This window comes from Mytilus galloprovincialis, chromosome 7, assembly GCF_965363235.1.
Source record: "Mytilus galloprovincialis chromosome 7, xbMytGall1.hap1.1, whole genome shotgun sequence".
In the NCBI taxonomy this organism is placed as follows: Eukaryota; Metazoa; Mollusca; class Bivalvia; order Mytilida; family Mytilidae; genus Mytilus; species Mytilus galloprovincialis.
In genome coordinates this window covers 95501273-95512220 of record NC_134844.1, presented here as the reverse complement: position 1 = coordinate 95512220, position 10948 = coordinate 95501273, and the positions used below count along the sequence as shown (strand labels likewise).

The 10948-nt window shown below is 34.0% G+C and overlaps 1 long non-coding RNA gene across 1 annotated transcript; it reads left to right on the top strand.

The window, feature by feature from the left end:
* The first annotated feature begins 2786 nt into the window (after positions 1-2786).
* LOC143084017 (uncharacterized) lies at positions 2787-10383 on the top strand. Its single transcript, XR_012980987.1, has 2 exons — positions 2787-2983; positions 7781-10383. It is a non-coding gene; the product is annotated as an uncharacterized LOC143084017 (long non-coding RNA).
* The last annotated feature ends 565 nt before the right edge of the window (positions 10384-10948 follow it).

Genomic DNA, 10948 nt, shown 5'->3' with positions numbered 1-10948 from the left:
AAAACAGGGACTGAGTAACAAGAACCCTATCAAAACAGAGACTGAGTTACAAAAACCCTACCAAAACAGTGACTGAGTTACAAGAACCCTACCAAAAACAGGAAAACAGTTACAACAACCCTACAAAAACAGAAAATCAGTTACAAGAACCCTTCCGAAACAGGGAATGAATTACACGAACCCTACCAAAAGCAGGGACTCAGTTACACGAACCCTACCAAAAACAGAGGCTTAGTTAAACGAACCCTACAAAAAACAGGGACTGAGTTACACGAACCCTACCAAAAACAGAGGCTCAGAAACAAGAACCCTACCAAAAGCAGGGATTGAGTTACGAGAACCCTACCAAAACAGGGACTGAGTTACATGAACCCTACCAAAAACAGGAAATGAGTTACAAGAACCCCTCCCAAAACAGGGACTGAGTTACACGAACCCTACCAAAAACAGACATTGCGTTACACGAACCCTACCAAAACAGAGATTGAGTTTCACGAACCCTATCCAAAACAGGGACTGAGTTACAAGAACCCTACCAAAACAATAACTGAGTTACAAGAACTCTATCAAAAACAGGGACTGAGTTAAAAGAACCCTATCAAAAACAGGAACTGAGTTACATGAACCCTAAAAAAAAAACAGAAACTGAGTAACTAGAACCCTTCCAAAATAGGAACTGAGTTACACGAACCCTATCAAAAACAGGGAATGAGTTAAATGAACCCTATCAAAAACAGGGACTGAGTTACAAGAAAACTATCGAAAACAGGGACTGAGTAACAAGAACTCAAACAAAACAGGGACTGAGTTACAAGAATCCTACCAAAACAGAGACTGAGTTACACGAACCCTATCAAAAACAGGGACTGCGTTACAAGAACCCTACCAAAACAGCGACTGAGTTACAAGAACATTTCCAAAACAAGGCCTGCATTACATGAACCCTCCCAAAAGCAGGGACTGAGTAATAAGAACCCTACCAAAACAGGAACTGAGCTACACGAACCCTACCAAAACCGGGACTGATTTACAAGAACCCTATCAAAAACAGGGACTGAGTTACAAGAACCCTACCAAACCAGGACTGAGGTACAAGAACCTTACAAAACAGGGACTGAGTTACCAAAACCCTACCAAAACAGGGACTGAGTTACACGAACCCTTCCAAAAACAGGGACTACGTTACACGAACCCTACCAAAAGCAGGGACTGAGTTATAAGAACCCTACCAAAACAGGGACAGAGTTACACGAACCCTACCAAAACAGAGGTTCGTGTAACGTAGTCCCTGTTTTTGGTAGGGTTCGTGTAACTCAGTCCCTGTTTTGGTAGGGTTTTTGTAACTCAGTCCCTGTTTTGTAAGGTTCTTGTAACTCAGTCCTGGTTTGGTAGGGTTCTTGTAACTCAGTCCCTGTTTTTGATAGGGTTCTTGTAAATCAGTCCCTATTTTGGTAGGGTTCGTGTAGCTCAGTTCCTGTTTCAGTTACACGAACTCTACCAAATACAGGGGCTAAGTTTCACGAACCCTACCAAAAACAGGGACTGAGTTACTCAAACCCTAACGAATGCAGGGGCTTAGTTACACGAACCCTGCCTAAAAAAGTGACTGGAATACATGAAATTGGCCAAAAGCAGTGACTGAGATACACGAACTGTACCAAAATATGGACTTAGTTACACGAACCCTAACAAATACAAGGACTGAGTTACACGAACTGTACCAAAAACATGGACTGAGTTACACGAACCCTAACAAATATAGGGATTGAGTTACACGAACCCCACATAAAACAGGGACTGATTTACACGAACCATACCAAAACAGGGACTGGGTAAAGTAGGTTCACGCGTGGCAACCGTCGTGTAAGCTTTTTAAATACTTTAGTAATAAACAATTTCAAACTTTAATAGTTACTGGAGGTTTTTAAAACAAACAAAAAACCGATCGCACTGTTATAAAATGGAAGACGACATTCCTATTTCTTTTCTATTTTGAAATTACACTATTATTAAAAAAAAGTTAGTTTTATTTAAGGAATGACTGTAATATTTTTTCTGTCTATGAAAAAATAACATAAAAAATGTGGTGCACACTGAATAACGCGCGTAGCGGGTTATTTAACATTGTGCACCACATTTTTTTTATGTAATTTCGAATAGACAGAAAAAATATTAGTCATTTCTTATAATTTAATTCTAAATTCTATTTTAAACCGTTGAAAACCATGAAAAAACGTTGATGACGGTACGGTCACATGACTTAATTATGTCTATGGGCTGATAACAAAATAACGTCAGCCAATCAGAAGACGCGTTACATCCAAAATTAAATTATTGTTCTTTGTACATATGTATTGTCTCCCTTGTTTTGTTAAGGATGTTCGCTACTTTTTTGTCAGATATTCGGAATCCTCTAGTTTAATGCATTGAAAAGTTTGCCCACTAATCCTCACTTTTATTTTCATAAATTTATTGCATATAGTTTAAAAAGTCATTTTTTTAATCACCTAAAAACATTGTTATCTTTTCACAGTATTTGAAAGAAAAAAGAAATTCTATTGTTAAATATATGAAAAGCCTAGAGAGAATAATTTCCCGCCAAATTCAATTGCTTATTATATATCTCAAAAACAAGAACACGGACCATTCTTTTATTCTGCTTTCTAATTTCCTTAATATATATACTATCGATTGATAACAGTTTTTTGTTTAAATAAACAGAGACACGACAATCCTTTAGTTAGGTAATGCTAAATATGTAAACTTAAATCTTTAACAGGTGACAATGACTTATATTTCAGCACTATTTATACTATTGGTGGATTAGTAATTGGAATTTTAATTTTCCTGGCAATATTAGCAGCCATATGTTTTGGAGTCTGCGCAGTGTGTGGATGGTCATTTGGATGTTTAAAAACAACTGAAGCCCCACGACAATTCCGGTCAGGAACAAATCGTGTCGCTGTGACCGACTCTTCAGACAGTAAGAAAATTGGTCATTGGAAATAATAATGTTTAATTAATTTTTATTATTATCCTTATCATCATTTAATTTCATTAGGTCTTTCCACCTTTCCGTGGAAAGACCTATTGAATTTGTTCTGATTATTATTAGGTCTTTCCACTTTTCTGTGGAAAGACCTATTGTTTTTCTTCTGATTATTTTTTTTTTCTTCCACCAAATTTTGTTCTTGCGATAAATATTTGTTTCACAATATGTCGCTTAGATATTTGGTATATGATATCGAACAGTTAATGCGCCTTTGAAATTTACCCTGCGTAACCGAATACTTTTCTTTGTAGGAGTTATCTCCCCAAACACTGTTTTCCTTGTGTCCACTACTCCTTCACAAACGTAAAAGATTACCACAAATTTATTTTATAAAATTGATTGTTATATCCTTCGCATGATTTGTCCTATTTTGACCGAAGCAATATGAACGCTCCATATGACAGTTATTTCCCCTTATGCATTTGATATAAGTGATATGCATTTCTATCATGTAAACCATAAGTGATAGAGACCTAAGATCTTTTGATTTGAGGTCCTTGGTCCAAAAAAATGAAAATAAGGTCAAAGTCAAAGGTCAAGGTCATATTCTACTTTTTGAATTTGGCTTATTTTCACTCATTTCCAGAAAACCGTATAAGATATCAACAAATTATTTTTACTAAATTGTTAGTTGCAACACGTAAATTTTGATTGCAAGGGTACGTTGAATGTAAAAGGGAGTTTTCTCCCCTCTTGTATTTAAAAATATGCACATGGTGATATCAATCATTAACCAAATAGAATTAATACCTATGGTCTTTTGATTTGAGGTCCTTGGTTTAAGACCTTGGAATTGATCTCAAGGTCATAACTTAATTTGACGTTCTAGATTTTGACCTTTGCTTTTACCTCATATGTATACATGATAAAGCCATGAAACTTTTGGCAATAGGTATCAAACCATTGAACCTTGAAAAAACAACCAGAAGTGACCTTGTGTAAACCGGAAGTAGCTTTTTTTTTTTTATACTTTATCAATATAAAAGTATATAGAACAAGATATTTTTGGAATCAGTGTCAAGTAAATATTCAAATATTATTATTATAGGTAACATTTTTCAAACCGGAAGTATTAAATTATCTTCCTTAAAAAATTTGTATAGGAACCATATATTTTTTTAATAAGCGTACAATAAGCTATCATTTGATGATTGAAATGACCTTTTAAACTTAATTTTACTACTTTCATATTAGAATAGATTATTTTTGGTGGAAAAACCTTCAATTGTTCTCTGAACAATTGGTTTTTAATGTTTTTTTTTCTTCCGCCTAATTTTTTTCTTGCGTAGTTTTGTTGTTTCAAAAGATGTTGCTTAGATATTTGGAATATGATATCGTATAGTTTATACGCTTTAAAAGTGACAAACGTTTAATTAAATACTTTGCTTTGTTGGAGTTATCTCCTCAAACACTGTTTTTCTTGACCACTACTCCTTCGCAACCGTAAAAGATTACGACAAATTTATTTTACCAAATTGCTCGTTACATCTTCAGGATTAGGAGTTTAGTTTTGACCGAAGCTATCCGGAGACTCCATATAAGAGTTATTCCCCCTTATGTATTTGATATTAGTAATTTGCATTTCTAACTGGTAAACCATAAGTGAAAGAGACCTATGGTCTTTTGATTTGAGATCCTTGGTCCAAAAAAATTAAATTAGGTCAAGGTCAAAGGTCAAGGTCATATTCTAAATTTTTATTTTGGCTTATTTTTACTAATTTCCAAAACCTTATAACATATCAACATCTTATTTTCACTAAATTGTTAGTTGCGACATGCCGTTACTTATAAATTTTGGTTGAAAGGGTGCGTAAACAATAAATAGGAGTTTTCACCAATCTTATATTTAGAATTATGTGTAAAGTGATATAACTCATTAACCATACATAATAAAGACATAAGGTCTTTTGATTTGAGATCCTTGGTTTATGCCCTTGAAATTAAGGTCAAGGTCATAGGTAATTTACACGTTCTAGATTTTGACCTTTGCTTTGAATTCATATTTATACATTATAAAGCCATAGAACTGACATTTTAGATTGATTTTTAATATTTTGATAATAAAATAGATCTCTACTTGTGGAAAGACCTTCAATTGTTCTTTGAACAATTGGTTTTTAATTAGGTCTTTCCACCTTTCCGTGGAAAGACCTATTGAATTTGTTCTGATTATTATTTTTTTTTTCTTTTTTCCGCCTAAATTTTTTTCTTGCATAGTATTGATGTTTCAAAAGATGTCACTTAGATATTTGGAATATGAGGTCGTGTAGTTTATACACTTTAAAAATTTACAACTGCGTAACAAAATACTTTCCGTTGTAAGAGTTATCTCCCCAAACACTGTTTTTCTTTTGGCCACTACTCCTTCGCAGCCGTAAAAGATTACGACAAATTTATTTTACCAAATTGCTCTTTACTTCTTCAGGATTAGGATATTCATTTGGACCGAAGCTATTCGGAGACTCCATATGACAGTTATTTCCCCTTATGCATTTGATATAAGTAAACCATCAGTGATATAGGCCTAGGGTCTTTGGATTTAAGTTCCATGGTCCAAAAAAATGAAAGTAAGGTCAAGGTCAAAGGTCAAGGTCATATTCTAAATTTTGATTTTGACTTATTTTCTCTTATTTTCGACAACCGTGAAAGATATTGACAAATTATTTTTACTAAATTGTGAGTTGCGACATGTTGTAACTTATAAATTTTGGTTGCAAGGGTGCGTAAACAATAAATGAGAGTTTTCCCCCATCTTATATTTAAAATCATGCCTAAAGTGATATAACTCATTAACCATACATATTACAGACCTAGGGTCTTTTTATTTGAGGTCCTTGGTTGGTGACCTTGAAATTGAGGTCAAGGTCAAAGGTGAATAGGACGTTCTAGATTTTGACCTTCATATTTATACATTTTAAAGTCATAGAAACTGACATTTTAGATTGTTTTTGAATATTTTGATAATAAGATAGATCTTTACTTGTGGAAAGACCTTCAATTGTTCTTTGAACAATTGGTTTTTAGTTATTATTATTTTTTTTTTTTTTCTTCTGCTTAAATTTTTTCTTGCGTAGTATTGATGTTTCAAAAGATGTCGCTTAGATATTTGGAATATGATATCGTAAAGCTTATGCGCTTTTAAAACTGACAACTGCGTAACCGAATACTTTACGTTGTAAGAGTTATCTCCCCAAACACTTGTGGCCACCTCTTTGCAACCGTAAAAGATTACGACAAATTTATTTTTCCAAATTGCTCGTTACATCTTCAGGATTAGGATTTTAATTTTGACCGAAGCTATCCTGAGAGACTCCATATGAGTATTTGATATAGGTGATATGCGTTTCTAAATGGTAAACCATAAGACCTAGGGTCTCTTGATTTGAGATCTTTGGTCCAAAAAAATGAAAATAAGGTCAAGGTCAAAGGTCAAGGTCATATTCTAAAATTTGATTTTGGCTTATTTTCACTTATTTTTAAATACCGTATGACATATCGACAAATATTTTTTCCTAAATTGTTAGTTGCGACATGTCCTTACTTGTATATTTTGGTTGAAAGGGTGCGCATACAATAAATTTGAGTTTTTGTCCATCTTACATTTAGAATTACGCGTAAAGTGGTATTACTCATTAACCAAACATATTAAAGACCTAGGGTCTTATGATTTAAGGTCCTTGGTTTGTGACCTTGAAATTGAGGTTAAGGTCATAGGTTAAAAGGACGTTCTAGATTTTGACCTTTGCTTTAAATTTATATAAATACATCATAAAGCCATAGGAACTAACATTTATAACTGATTTTTCATATTTCAATATCAAAATAGATCTTTACTAGTGGAAAGACCTCCAATTGGTTTTCAATTATCATTTGTTATTAGGGAGCTACCATTTGATTTTTATGGGGGGGCTAGGATGAAAAATTTTGTCCTGCCTTTTTTTTTAGTTGTAATCTCTGTCCTGCCTTTTTATTTTTCACTCTATTCGGTCCTGCCTTTTTTTTTATTAGTTTATCCCGACTTTTTTTACCTAAATTGTCATCCTGCCTTTTTTTTTGCAAAGTGTCTCATCCTGCCTTTTTTTTTTACTCAAAACTCCTGTCCTGCCTATTTTTTTCAAATTTCATCCTAGCCCCCCCATAAAAATCAAATGGTAGCTCCCTTATTAAAGAAAAAAATGATGCAAGCTATAATTTATTGTAGTTTAAACATGGGTAGGCATTATATTCGTGATTATTTTTGCTCGAGCGATAGTAAGTGAGGGCTAAAATAACACAATAATAATGCCTATCCATGTTAAAACTACAATAAAGTATAGCTTGCATCAATTACTTCGATTTTGATTAGGACAATTAAGGTAAGTTCAATGTCCGATGTGTATATTAAGTGTAGCGCGGATGTTTTGAATTTTGAACAGCCAGCATTACACGAACAGTATCTAGGTCAAATATATCAATTTCGAATTGCAACACATGACAGCCATAATAAATACGTTATTAACAACATGTGCATTATTTAGGAGTTTGGAAGTGGTGTAAGTTAATGAAATATATTAAATGCATGCCAGTTTGATCATGTTGATAAAATTCATTATTCTTCAGTAGTCAATCCACGCATGTGCAAACAACGCGCTTCATGCAAAATGTATTTCGGTCAACGCTTTTACACTCCAATGAAGTTACAAAAAGAAGCATTCAATTATTTTAAAAATGTTTTTATTCTATTTATAGCAACACGACTGAATTATCCGCCTCCTCCTTATGTAGATGCGTGTCGGGACTATGGTTCTACTAATCAACATATGGTTAAACAATCTACACCACCACCAAGTTATTCATCTCTTCACCGGTTCCAGTCGGAAAATCATTGAAACATCATGGATAAATTTATAAAATCGTAATACTTCCAGTTCTTGGACAGTTAGAGAGACTCCGAGTTGATTGTATGAGTTTTGAAGGGAGGGAACATAAATGTGTGTATGCTTAGTTAAGGAATGACTGTAATATTTTTTCTGTCTATGAAGAAATAACATAAAAAATTTGGTGCACACTGAATAACGCGCTTAGCGGGTTATTTAGCAGTGTGCACCACACTTTTATGTTATTTCGAATAGACAGAAAAATTATTTCAGTCATTTCTTATAATTTAATTCTAAATTCCATTTTAAACCGTAGAAAACCATGAAAAAACGTTGATGACGTCACGATCACATGACTAAATTATGTCTATGGGCTGATAACAAAATAACGTCAGCCAATCAGAAGACGCGTTACATCCAAAATTAAATTATTAGTCCATAGTCATTACTGAGCAACTTGTATTTCTTTGTATCGGAAGTCTGTGTAGTATTCCTGCATGTCCTGCATAGGCATGAAACAATGCTTTGTATATTGTTATGAATATGCATGAAATTAATGTAAAGCTGTTTTAAAGTAGTTCTCCACTGTGTATTGTTATGAATATGCATGAAATTAATGTACAGCTGTTTTAAAGTGGTTCTCCACTGTATATTGTTATGAATATGCATGAAATAATTGTACCGTCTGTTAAGTAGTTCTCCACTGCATATGGTTATGAATATGCATGAAATTAATGTACAGCTGTTTTAAAGACTCCACTGTATATTGTTATGAATATGCATGAAATTAATGTACAGCTGTTTTAAAGTGGTTCTCCACTGTATATTGTTATGAATATGCATGAAATTAATGTACAGCTGTTTTAAAGTAGTTCTCCACTGTATATGGTTATGAATATGCATGAAATTAATGTACAGCTGTTTTAAAGTAGTTCTCCACTGTATATGGTTATGAATATGCATGAAATTAATGTACAGCTGTTTTAAAGTAGTTCTCCACTGCATATGGTTATGAATATGCATGAAATTAATGTACAGCTGTTTTAAAGTAGTTCTCCACTGTATATGGTTATGAATATGCATGAAATTAATGTACAGCTGTTTTAAAGTAGTTCTCCACTGTATATGGTTATGAATATGCATGAAATTAATGTACAGCTGTTTTAAAGTAGTTCTCCACTGCATATTGTATATTCATGAAATATATATGTATTGCTTGCTGTTCGGTGTGAGTCAAGGCTCCATAATGAAGGCCGTACCCAAAGTTAGCTAAATATCTTAATTTTAAACGGTTGTGGATGAAAAAATACTTGCATGTTTGAGACTGAACTCTCTATTGAAAGCGTGTAAAGAGATAGTCGATCTACGAAGTATAAAATAGTTGCCATGGGGATGGATATTGCTAACCATAGATTATTCAGACCCGTTTTTGAACCTTTGGAGGAACTGCAAACATGTTCATTCTTTAGTTTGATGTTCACAAACAAGGGTATTGATTCTATAAATATAAGTAATATTCTTCACCATAAAAGAGTAACAAGCAACATTCCTTCTTACTTTAAGGATCACTATTCTCCTATAGTATCGTATTCCTACGCCAACCCTGTTGCATCTAAAAAAAAATAATCGCAAAAAGTGTTACAGAATCTAAATATTGATGACCTCAAAGCTAAATCACCTGATTGTGTCGGTTCACACTCCCATTTCGTGTATAGCCCTGCTGACCATGTAATTTCTGGAAACCTAAACATAGTCAATAACTACAAGTTGAGACAACTTTTGTCCAAGGGTCCGAAATACAGAGAGCCACAGCCAATCAATTGGAAACAGAACTTCAAACTACTAATGGATTTTGTTGAGGGTTATGCAAAAGACTGGGCAAAAAGAGAAAAGGTTGAGGTTGACACTCTTTCGGAGTGGGTAAAATCAGTGAGGTCATTGATTCAGATAAGAGTAAGTAAGCTAAAAGGGTCAATGAGCACCAAAGCTCCTTCCATCTTTTAAGACCCTCAGATCATAGAGGAGTTGTCTTGCCTCCATGACAAATATGCTGTCGTTCCAGCTCGCAAGAAACACTACATTGACTGCCTGATTAAGGAACTCACTTGGAAATCCTACATATACACTAAGTACGCTTACGAAGCAGGAGATCCTGGAAAACACAAATCGGTTCTAATCTCGTTTGGTCGTACTCCAAAGGATGAAGACCAGGATCTTCCATCCTTATATTGGATTCCTAAGTTTCACAAGAATCATTATAAGGAAAGGTATATTGCAGGTTCTTCCAAGTGTTCCACTAAACCCCTTTCTAAAGTTCTTACTGCCATACTCACTGCAGTCAAAGAAGGACTTCAGAAATATTCCGAAACGGCATATTCTAGAAGTGGTGTTAATCAGATGTTGATACTGAAAAATTTAAAAGAGTTATAGGTGAATTTACAATCTCAATCATTAAAACATTGTACCAACATTAAACCTTTGATTTTCAACTCTTTTTACGACTATTCCACATACTAAACTTAAAGCTCGACTGAAAGAACTCGTCAGCTTATGTTTCTTTAACAAAAAAAGGCACTAGACGTCTTTTTGCCTTTTTCATTTTTAGCCATGGCGTTGTCAGTTTGTTTAAGATTTATGAGTTTGACTGTCCCTTTGGTACCTTTCGTCCCTCTTTTTTAATATCAAGTTTTGGGCACGAATTCAGCTTACTTTGTGAAAAGTCATACAGAGTCAAGACAAAAATACACCGAAAAGGACATAACTGCCATGCTGGACTTTTTAATTGACAACATATTTGTTGAATTTGGAGGTTTGATCTTCCAACAGACTATTGGAATCACAATGGGTACCAATTGCGCTCCTCTACTTGCAGATTTGTTTTTGTATTCCTATGTAGCAGAATTTATCCAAGGGCTTGTACAGAAAGGAGAAAAGAAATTAGCCCAGTCACCTTTCGGTATATTGATGGTGTACTGTCTCTTATTAATAATAGATTCAGTGATCACTTACATTTAATATATCCAAGTAAAATTGAAATTAA